At 40.7% G+C, this 12,169-nt stretch overlaps 1 pseudogene; it reads left to right on the top strand.

The window, feature by feature from the left end:
- Positions 1 to 7,190: 7,190 nt before the first annotated feature.
- Positions 7,191 to 11,722, top strand: LOC136033873 (large subunit ribosomal RNA; annotated as a pseudogene).
- Positions 11,723 to 12,169: the final 447 nt, after the last annotated feature.

Below are 12,169 nucleotides of genomic sequence, written 5' to 3'. Positions count from 1 at the left end.
CATGGAAAATTTTTACATGGAGGAAGAGAATTTTCTTAGTAGGACAGCCGGATAAGTAGTACTATTTATCACTTGTCTTAATATAGTATTTGTTATTTCAAAATGTATGACTAATTTTCAAATGGGGAGTTCATATGAGGTGGATTTTTACTCGGATAATTTTATTCAAGAAGGATAAAGAGATTCCTGGAATTATATCAGAAACTATAAGAAATAAAATAAAACCTATATGAAATTAAAGAGAATTTTTTAGAGGAAATTGTAAAGGGGAAATTTTATGTGAAGATGAAATGGTTCGAAGAAAACCTTAAGAGGATAAGAGGAATTTGAGCTAGGGTGAACTTTTTGTTTACCCTATGAACATTCAAACGGAATGAATTCTCAGAGAGAAGGGGGGAGAATTTTCACAAATAAACAAGAGTCAAAAGATCTAATAACCATGTATTTGAGGATTCCCTAACCCCCCACAGTCCACTCGGAGTAGGCATTGCCAGTTTAGACCTTAAAGATCTAGTGCTGTCAAACTTATTTGAATTACTTTATAAACACATTATTCAGAAGGGGGAGGTTTCTTGAGGGAGACTAGATTCGAGAATTTTAAATGGAGGAATTATCTAATGGGTAAAGGAATTTTGTTCGGCTGAAAAGCCGAACAAAAGTTCGGTATGTCAATTTTCTCATTATCTTATTGTTTTTGGAGCTACATGAGTGATTTTGAAGGGGGGAGTTTTTACGGGGAGTTGATTGCTAGGAGAAATCTATTGCACTATACGAATACGTAGCGATATTTTATATTTTTAAAATTTTATTGCGTATATTAGGGGGCTCTCCCCCCTCGAAAGTACCTTTCTTTCTACATAAAAGCTTGAATTTAGTCCCAATTTCTTAAGAATTACCCTGACCCCAGAAATCGGTAGAAACAATACATGGTCGCACTTTTGGACCCGTGGAAAAATGCCACTTTTTTGCTTCTGTCAATTTTTCTATTTATCACTCAAAGAAGATATATTGGCTGTGGGGCCGGGTAACTGCCGCATATATTTAACACTTATAGATTTTAGTCCATCTTCAATTTGAAAGTGGTGCCTGCCTGCTTTCCCGCTAGAACGGAGCTTTCCACTCGAAAGCAGAAACAAGGTTTGATGAAACGAAAGCTTGGCTGCACAACTTCAGATACTCCTCTCTGACATAGGCTATATAACTCCACTTTACTTCGCACACCATAGTCTCTGTCTCGTGGACGAGCAAAAACCATCTTTTTTGGCCCCAGGCAAGAGTTCTGCGGAGCTTTCCAAAATGTAATGCCATAGTCATCAATCTGGCCTAAGGTCCACACTTTCCGTAAAAACCGCACAGGTTAGACCCTCACCAGTGTCTAGGAATAAGCCGAGATTGGCGGCTTAGGAAAAAAAAACGGGACAAAACCAAGGTGTTGCTCTCGCAAAACAATTAGATCATCAGATTCCGAGCTTCAGAAAACCCTATTGTAGAAGTTTCAAGCTCCTGTCTATAAAAATGTGGAATTTTGTATTTTGTGCCAGAAGCCAGATCACGGATGCGTGTTTATTTGTTATTTTGTTTTTTCTCTTTTTTCCCCAGGGGTGATCGCATCGACCCAGTGGTTCTAGAATGTTGCAAGACGGCTCATTCTAACGGAATATAAAAGTGCTAGTTCCCTTTTTAAGCCACCGAAAACATTGGAGGGCATCTAGGCCCTGTCCCACACTCACTTTTTCCCAAAGTCACCATATCAAAATTTTTAGATAGACATTTTGTTCAGCATAGTAAGAAAACCTAATAACTATGTCTTTGGGGACGACTTAATTCCCCACAGTCCCCAGGGGAGGGGCTGCAAGTTACAAACTTTGACCATTGTTTACATATTTTAATGGTTATTAGGAAGTGCAGAGACGTTTTCAGGGGGACTTTTTTGGGGTGGGGAGGGAAGCCATGGGAAGAGGTTACGTGGGAGGATTTTTCCTTGGAAGAATTTATCATGGGGGAAGAGAATTTCCATGACGGCGGCGCGGGATTTTCTAGCATTATTAAACCAAAAAAATGAGAATATAAATAAAAGAAAAGTTTTTTCAACTGGAAGTATGGATTAGCATTAAAACTTAAAACGAAAAGAAATTATTACGTGTATAAGTGGGTTCGGCTCTTCCAAAATACCTCGCTCTTTACTCCAAAGTGTTTTTAGTAATTTCAAGTATTTACTAAATGGCTTTTGTGATTCCGGGGTCATTCTTAGAGAGTTGGGACTAAATTCAAGCTTTTGTGTACAGACCAAGGTACTGACGAGGGGAAAACCCCCTAATATTTGTAATAAAAATATAAAAATTTAGAAGTTTGCTACGTCTTGTATAGTACAATAAATATTTCCTAGCAATCAACCCCCATAAAAACTCCCCCCTTGAAAATCAGTCATGTAGTTCCAAAAACAATAATATATTGAGAAAATTGACAAACAGAACTACTTATTCAGCTTTCCAGCCAAACAAAATTCCTTTCCCCATTAGATAAATCCTCCATTTAAAATTATTGAGTCTATTCTCCCTCAATAAACCTCCCCCTTCCGAATAATGTGTTTATAAAGTAATTAAAGTAAGTTTGATGGCACTAGATCTATAAGGTAACGACACTACATCTTTAAGGTCCAAACTGGCAATGCCTACTCCCAGTGGACTGTGGAGGGTTAGGGAATCCTCAAATACATGATTATTAGATCTTTTGACTCTTCCTTCTTTGTGAAAATTCTCCCCCCTTCTCCCTGAAAATTCCTTCTGTTTGAATGTTCTTAGGGTAAACAAAAAGTTCACCACAGCTCAAATTCCTCTTCTCCTCCTAAGGTTTTCTCCAAACCATTTCATCTTCTCAGAAAATTTCCCCTTTACAATTCCCTCTAAAAAATTCTCTTTAATTTCATATCGGTTTTATTTTATTTCTTATAGTTTTTGATAGAATTCTAGGAATCTCGAAATCCTTCTTGAATAAAATAATACGAGTAAAAATCAACCCCATATGAACTCTCCATTTGAAAATTAGTCATACATTTCAAAGTAAAAAATTTGATATTAAAAAAAGTGATAAATAGTACTACTTACCCGGCTGTCCTACCAAGAAAATTCTCTTCCTCCATGAGACATTTCCTCCATGTAAAATTCTCCATTCTAGGCTCCTTGCAAAAAAAATCCCCTCCCCCTCCCCCAAAAATATTTTTATAAGGTAACTAAAGTAAGTGTTACAGCAATAGACCCTGAAAGTCCTAACTGACGATGTCTCCTCCCAGTAGATTCTGGAGGTCAAATCTTGCTAATAGACATGGTTATTACATATTTTGACTATGTTGTACAAAATGGCTATTCCAAATTTTGATCAGATAATTTTCAGTAAAAAAGAGACATAGGAGAGGAGAAAAGCTAGCTGCCCTACAAACTATCAAACAGTTCGTGGTAATAAACTGTAGCAAGGAGCGACCCGGCTCAATAGTAACCAAAACTCTAATAAACGAAATTTTGATACCAATATTTACATCAAAAGAATCGTATTTTCATGCTCATTTTAAATAAATAAGTTTCATCAAGTTTAGTTATACCCATGAAAAGTTACGAGCCTAAGAATATTTGCCTTATTTTAGCAAATAGGGAGAAACACCCCGTAAAAATCACACTGAATCTTAACAAAAATCACACCTTTAGATTCAGTGAATCAGAAAATCATACTGTAGAAGTTTCAAGCTCCTATCTGAAATACTGTGGAATTTTGTATTTTTTGCCAGAAGACAGATCACGGATGCGTGTTTATTTGTTAATTTGTTTTTTTGTTTTTGTTTCTTTTCTAGGGGTGATCATATCGACCCAGTAGTCTGACAATGTCGTGAGAAAGCTCATTCTAATGGAAATCAAAAGTTCTAGTACCCTTTTTAAAAGACCGAACACATTGGAGCCTAGGCCCCCTTCTTCGCTAATTTTTTCAAAAAGTCACTTGATCAGAATTCTGAGATAGCCATTTTGTTAAACATAGTTAAAAAACCTAATAATTATGTCTTTCTAGACGACTTAATCCCCCACAGTCCCCGGGGGAGGGGCTGCAAGTTACAACCTTTGACCATTGTTTACATATAGTAAGGGCTATTGGAAAGTGTACAGACGTTTTCAGGGGAACTTTTTTGTGTTGTGTGTTGTATGTGTGTCGGAGGAGGGGGTTGCCAGGGAGGATCATTCCATAGAGGAATTTATCATAAGGGAAGAGCATTTCTAGCATTTTTAAAAAAGGAGAGAAAATAAATAAAAAAAATTTCAGCTGGAAATAAGGAACCACATTAAAACCTAAAAAGAACAGAAATTATTATGTATATAACGGTGTTCGTCTCCTCCACAATACCCTGATCTTTAAGCTAAAGTTCCTTATTGTTTTAAAAAGTAGAGTTGTTAGAAAAAGTCAAACGTTAGCGCAAAGAGCTAGGCGTTGAGGAGGGGACTACTTCTTTTATATGTGGAATAATTTTCGTTCGTCTTAAGCTTTAAAGTCGCTCCTCACATGCAATTAACAAAACTTGTTTTTATTTTATTTGAATCAAGAATGAGCAGTTATAAAGTCAAATAATCTTTCAGGCGTAAAACTACCACAAGTCATCATAATAAACAAATAATACCAAAAACAAACAGATATTACAATAAATAATCGAGTAAAACTCAAAACTAGCAGAAACTCAAAACTAGCAGAAACTAACAAGGTTAGGTTCTTCAACCCTCATGCCTTCTTAACAATGGACATATTTTGCACTTACCGCAACTCCTTCTCAAGACCAGTATTTAATTTGCATTTTAGTGACATAAAAAAAATTGTTTTTGCTTTCTCATGCTTTTGTTCCAGAATCTCCCCATAAAAAAAACATTCCACCAATGAAATGGGAAAAATAACATGGGAGATAATTTTGTAAGCCCCCTGCATCACTTTCCCGAAGATAGCAAACCAAACTGAGCCATCTTTAAGCACGAAGACCCAAAACAAGCCTCCTATTACCTAGAGATATATATTTCTAAAATTGAATAGTGGTCTGATATAAGGATGATCAGCTTTGATGGTTCAAAAAATAAATTCAAAAGCAAATACTTCAAAAACAAACAAAAATAACAAAACTGGTATCTGAGCTGTGGAACAACTAGTTAAAAAGTCTATATATCACTTTTATATCCACGTACGACCAAATATTGTTTTTTTTTCTTAACGAAAACGGTATTGAAAGACGCAAAGACAAGGTTATGAAAAAGTATAAAAAAATATAGAAATGGCAAAGAGAAAAAGAAGAGACAAAGAGAAAAGAGGCAGAAAGGTAGAGAGTAGGGTCTAAAAGGGAGAGAAAGAGATTAGCACTTTTAAATAAAGTGTTTATCTTAATATTATCGTTTTCAAGCTATAGAGTAAAGCTGCTTCTTGTAAAATATTAAGTAAAAAAAAAATATATAAAATCAACACAAAACACGTAGCACTGAGTGTAAGGTGCAACATTTAAAATGAACAAAACATTTTGTCTCTGATTTAGACTTCCCCTTCCTACACCTTCTATCCATAAGGTATTGTTTTTAAGTGCTTCGAATAGGCTTTCTTTAGGATTAGGCATCCCCTACCCCAGCTAGACGATGAATCTCAAGCCATAATACTTGACACACAAGGATGCATTCCTGTATATAGTATTATCAAAAAACCAGAGGATCTACTTATAATGTTAATATAACTTAAAAACCAATTTTGTTGCTATTCGAGTTGTTTTCTTAACTTTACTTCTTGTAAACTATGTGATTCTGTATATGCAACTGCAAATTTGCAACCTCTTTGCAGGATAACATAATTTGTACTTTTCTGAAAAGAAAGTAAATTGCAATGCTTTCACTTTTATGACTTCATTAAATAAAAAATTGTTTAACACTTTAATGAATAAATATTAGTATGTATTTTAATCTTAAAATCTACTTTTATTTGTGATTTATGCTACTTTCATTTTTGCCACTTTCAAAATGCTTCCACTTAATGACTTTAATAAAAAAAAATGTTAAAACTTTAAGGAACAAATAATACTATGTGTATATTAAACTTAAAATCTACAATGATTTGTATTTTGCTTCTTGTTTTTCAGTATAATACAAATTATGTTCTGGTCCTGAGAAGGCTATGGGGAAATAGGGAAAGCATTTTTATTTATTTGTGTTTTTGTGTGTGTATGTTTTTGGTTCTTTCAATGGATTATTGTATCAAAGCAGTGGTCCTAGAATATTGAAAGAGAGTCATTTGATTGTAAATAATAAGTCCTAGTTCCCTTTTTAAGTGATCAAATATATTGCAGAACAGCTAGCCCCCCTCCCTGCTCAACCACATCCCTATTTCCCCACCCTCAAAAATCATCGTATAAAAATGTTGGTATGGCCATTTTCTCAACATGTTCAAAAGATCTATAAACCAGGTCTTTGAGGATTATTTGACCCCCAACAGTTTACTTGGAGAAGGCATCACCAGATGGGACTTTAAAGGTCTAGTGCCATTAAATATACTTAAATTGCTTTATAGACCCATTTTCAGGAGGAGGGGTATTTTTCTCAAGGGAGGTGAGGCAGGAGAATTTTTGCTTGGAGGAATTTTCTCTTGGGGGAAGGTAATTTTGTATGGTTGGAAAGCCGGCTATATAGTACTATCTATTACTTTTCCACGTGTAGTATTTTTATTGTAAAATATATGACTGATTTTCAAGGAACGAGTTTCTATGGGGGGCGGGGTGATTACTTGGCAGTTTTCAAGTTTTTTCAAGAAGGAAAAGTAGATTCCTAAAAGTATTTGAGAAATAATCAGAAATAAAATTAAGATTATATGAAAGCAAAGATAGTCACCCAACTGGGTAATGGTAATTGAGCTCCTTTTTGGTGGAACTTAGAGGAGATGTTACACATTATGGGTGTACAGAGTGTATTAGGGCCCAATGAGGATGAAAATCCAATTCTTCTTGGCTAAAACACTTTGACTGACAGCCTTTTGTGACAGAAATGGACTACTATGACTTTGGTAGTAGGAAATTGGTTTATTTGATGTTAAACTGTTGACTCCAAGGGGCATGCTGGCATTACTGGGTTTGTGGTGACCATATGACTTTGGTGATTGGTTTGAAAAAAAAATGACCCTGTCAGCTTATGAAATCCCCCCGGCCTCAGCTCAGGCGAGACGACCCGCTTGACTTAAGCATATTAGTCAGCGGAGGAAAAGAAACTAACAAGGATTCTCTTAGTAGCGGCGAGCGAAGAGGGAAAAGCCCAGCACTAAGGGTCAATTGTATCCTTCGGGAGGCAATTTCGACCGATGCAGTGTTTGGGAGCCTCGTAAGACCGTCACTTGTCCTGTCTAAAGTCCTCATGAATGTGGCCCGATTGCCCAGAGAGGGTGCCAGGCCCGTAGGACGGATGAGCGCTCGGCATTCCGAGGTCTCTCTAGAGTCGTGTTACTTGAGAATGCAGCGCTAATCAGGTGGTAAACTCCATCTAAGGCTAAATATGAATGTGAGACCAATAGAAGACAAGTACCGCGAGGGAAAGTTGAAAAGAACTCTGAAGAGAGAGTTAAACATTGCGTGCAATCCTCCAGGGGTTTAAAACGGAAGGACTTTCGAAGTTCGAGCCATCTTCGGCATCATTGTCATGGGTAGCGAGTGCTGATGTGATGGGCTGAGGGCAGCCTTGACTGTTCTCTGGTCATGTTGGTCATCTGCGTTGCTCACGGCGTGTATTCCCGGGTGGATTCGTAATCCGCACGCGGCTGGAAAGGTGTCAAAGGACCCAGTACTTTTGTTGCTTCGGCTTCAAGACGCTGGATTCCCGGCAACGATTCGGCCCGGCTTCTGTTGCTGGGAGCCCTTTTGTGGGTCTCCTGGGTGAGCGGAGTGTAGGCGAGTTCCTTCCGACCCGTTTTGAAACACGGACCAAGGAGTCTAACTTGTGTGCGAGTCATAGGTCGATGAGAAGACCGATGGTGGAATGAAAGTTAAGGTATTGCTTGCAATGCTGATGGGAGATCCTTCTCCACTGGAGAGGGCACATCCCAGGGGCGTCGTGATCCCGTTGCGGATGCGACGCACCTAGAGCACACATGATGGGACCCGAAAGATGGTGACCTATGCCTGGCCAGGTCGAAGTCAGGGGAAACCCTGATGGAGGACCGAAGCGATTCTGACGTGCAAATCGATCGTCGGAGCTTGGTATAGGGGCGAAAGACTAATCGAACCATCTAGTAGCTGGTTCCTCCCGAAGTTTCCCTTAGGATAGCTGCCACTCAAGCAAAGGAGACGGGAGTGTTATCCGGTAAAGCGAATGATTAGAGGCCTTGGGGCCATAACGGCCTCAACCTATTCTCAAACTTTCAATGCGTGAGATGCCTTAACGACCGTGGTCTTGTTAGCGGCAAGAATTTCAGATCCGAGTGCCCAGTGGGCCACTTCTGGTAAGCAGAACTGGCGCTGTGGGATTAACCAAATGTCCGGTTAAAGCGCCAAAACCAATGCATATTCCCGATCCCACGGAAAGGAGTTGGTTGCTCCAGACAGCAGGACGGTGGCCATGGAGGTCGGAAACCTCTTAGGAGTGTGTAACAACTCGCCTGCCGAAGCAACTAGCCCTTAAAATGGGAGGCGCTTCAGCATTGTGCTGATACCGGACCGCCGGTCGCAGAGCTCGTCGATCCTTGGTGATCGTCGCTGACGCGCCGGTGAGTAGGGAGGTCGCACTGGTTGCTTTGAAGGGTTTGGGCGTGAGCCTACCTGGAGCGGCCAGTGGCGCAGATCTTGGGGGTAGTAGCAAATACTCGAGAGAGATCCTTGAGGCCTGACGTGGGGAGGGGTTCCATGTGAACAGTGGTTGGACATGGGTCAGTCGGTCCTAAGCCCAACCTGAAATGGTAGCAGAAGACGAGCGTTGAACGAAAGAGACACGAAGTGCTGATCGCAAAGCGTGAGGCTCGTGGCAAGGGCGAAAGGGAATCCCGTTTTTATTCGGGAACCTGGTTGGGGTAACGTTCAGATCCTCGTATCCGTCTCGGCAACGAGAATTGGCCATGGGAAGCTGGCGGGAGTGCCGGGAAGGGTTTTCTTTTCTGTGTAAGGGAGAAACAAACCCTGGAATTCCTCCGCGGAGAGATAGGGTTAATCTTCCGAAGAGCGTTGCACTTGAGTGACGTCCGTGCATTCTTATCGGTCCTTGAAAACCATGGTGAGGGCCACGTCTACTCCTCCCACCAGACCGTATCGATAGCCGCATTAGGTCCCCAAGGTGAACAGCCTCTAGGCGATAGATGAATGTAGGTAAGGGAAATCGGCAAATTGGATCCTTAACTTCGGGATAAGGTTTGGCTCTGAAGGTTGAGGGTGTCGGGCTTGGAGCAAGATGTGACTGGCTATCGAGTTGGGCTTGGGTGCTCGCAAGGGTGCTCGATCCCTTCTCAAGCTGGTCGTGGACAGCCCAAGTAGTGCTCTTAGTGCCTTGCTTCGGCTTGGTGCGGAGCCTCGGTGCCCAATGAACGACCAACTCAGAACTGGCACGATCCAGGAGAATCCGACTGTCTAATTAAAACAAAGCATTGCGAAGGCGCCATCGCGTGGTGACGCAATGTGATTTCTGCCCAGTGCTCTGAATGTCAAAGTGAAGAAATTCAACGAAGCGCGGGTAAATGGCAGGAGTAACTATGACTCTCTTGCCCGTTCGTCCAGGGTGCACGGATTAAACGCCACGATAAAGTGGTCAATTCTCTCACTGAGTATGTGCAGAAAAATAAACTTAAATTCCTGAAAGAAACCTATTTGACAAAGGGAACTCAGCGCCTCAAGCCGGATTTAATCATAGTTAAGGAAGAGGTTGCCTATGTGGTGGATGTGACAGTTGCTTATGACCATCCTGAGGTGTTTAAGAGAGCTGCTGAAGAGAAAGTACGAAAGTACAGCGCTCTCACTCCGGGTGACATACATGGACTAGGAGAAATCAAAGCTGTGGAGGTCATCCCTATTGTTCTTGGGGCACGAGGTGGCTGGAGAAGGGCCAATTCGAAACTTGACAAGGTGCTCAAATTACCTCGTAGTTTTGCAAAAATTAACATCATTTGGACGATAAAGGAATCGATCATTATGTTGAGGCTGCATAGCAGTCTTCAGAGACGAAACTCCCGAAACGGCAACACCAACAACACACAGTCTCGCATTAATAGTATGAATGGTATGAATGTAAATGGTATAAATGGTATGAATGTTGGGCCTGCATCTACAAATGCGGCCGGTGTGAACGGTGGTGCGTGATATAGAATGAATGGTAGAGACTAGCGACCCTGGGCAGCCCGAATATTTTGTTTATGATTGATTTCCTTTATTATATATATTATTGGGATAAGGACTACCCAGAAGTAGCGAAGTACGCTGGTGTTTAACGGGGATTAACTCAGAGTTGAACCGCAACAACAGGTGATCGTGGATCTCATTCGAGACCCCCGGAGGTTGGACGGACTTGTTTTGCATGAACTTGCTCCACTAAACCCAACAAGCCGGTTATGAGTTTGCTCCCCTCCTATATATGTGACCGCCCAGGTAGGGCTGAATCGATGATTCGGGATCTGAGGTTCGGGCGTGAGTGCCCATGGCTTTTGGGGACAGCTCCGGGGAGATAACTCCTCGCCTCCAAGAGGAGGAGTTGATTATCTCACTGAGGGTCCTCGTCTGTCAAGCCCGTAGCCAGGACGGGATTGTATGTAGATACATGGGTGTTGGAAGGTTAAAGCCGGAACCTAGCTTCTGGAGAGCGGAGTTGATAGGGCAGTCCTCCAGGAAGGGAGGGAACGGCCAATATCAACTCACCTAACCAGCGGCTTTGTAGGTCACTCTTCTACATAGTTTTGATAGTTTCTGTCCTATCTATGCTCATTTCTATATGTAAGCGTTAGGAAGATACGGTCCACTCATTTTGACTGGGCAGGACCGGATAAATATTGGTTTGGGACTTTCCCATTCCAACTTGTATGGATGTTATTAACCGACTCTCAAGGCTTTTGAGTCGTTTGCGTGGAATGCTCCTGCTTGCAGGAGTGGATGATGCTTATGAATCGGGGAGTGAAGTATAGGTGGACTAGATGTTCTGCGCGGACACTCTTCCTTAGGCGTTGCCTAGGCGTTAGTTTAGGTTGCGGCCTGGGGACAAATGATAACGCACAAAATAGCCAAATGCCTCGTCATCTAATTAGTGACGCGCACGAATGGATTAACGAGATTCCCACTGTCCCTATCTACTGTCTAGCAAACCCACTGCCAGGAGAACGGGCCTGGTAACGTCTGCGGGGAAAGAAGACCCTGTTGAGGGGGAATCTGAAATCTCGGAAACCGGAAATCTTGAAAAAAAACCCAGAGTGGAGAGATCGGTATGAAACTTGGTTGGCAGAATAAACACAGCTACTAGTTACTCGATTAGTATCACTAGAAAAGACCTACTCTCTTTGGGCAAGTTTTTTTTAGTTCTTTCACGAGTTTGTTGCTTCTGAACGTGCTAAGACGATGCAAATTGACTTGATAATAGTGTTTTCCCCGATTCGACAATCTGGGGGACTGGAAGGAGAGGAAAACTTGTAAAAAATGAGACATTTTTAACTTAAGAATGGGTGTTATTATCTTAATAAAATTTGATATTTAGAAGGATCTTGTGTTTCAGAACTCTTATTTTAAATACCAGTCGTACCCGGTAATACTTGGAGGAATTAGAGAAGGAAATGGGAAATCTTGGGAATCACTTACAGTGGAGGGATTGATATTAAACTTGGTGAGAAGAATAAGCACAAGGCCTAGATACATGACTGACATAACCAGATTGAATCCGCTCTCTTTGGTGGAATTGCGAGTGTTAATTTGGACAAACTAGAATATTGAGGTATTTTAACTTATAAACAGGTGACTTGAAATTAATGAAATTAGATATTTAGAAGAAACTTATATCTCAAAAATATTATTTGAAATCCAGACCAGATCTGGTTACATTAGGGGAAGTTGGAACGGGAAACTGAAAATCTTAGAAAACGTTTAGAATGAAGGGATCAATATAAGAACTTAGTTGGAAGAATAAAGAAATGTCTTAGATACGTTATTGGCATAAGCGGGCTGGATCCACGC

This window comes from Artemia franciscana, chromosome 1 (genome assembly GCF_032884065.1).
Source record: "Artemia franciscana chromosome 1, ASM3288406v1, whole genome shotgun sequence".
Lineage (NCBI taxonomy): Eukaryota > Metazoa > Arthropoda > Branchiopoda > Anostraca > Artemiidae > Artemia > Artemia franciscana.
Note: the sequence above shows the minus strand (reverse complement) of the source record. Positions and strands in the feature narration are given on the sequence as shown.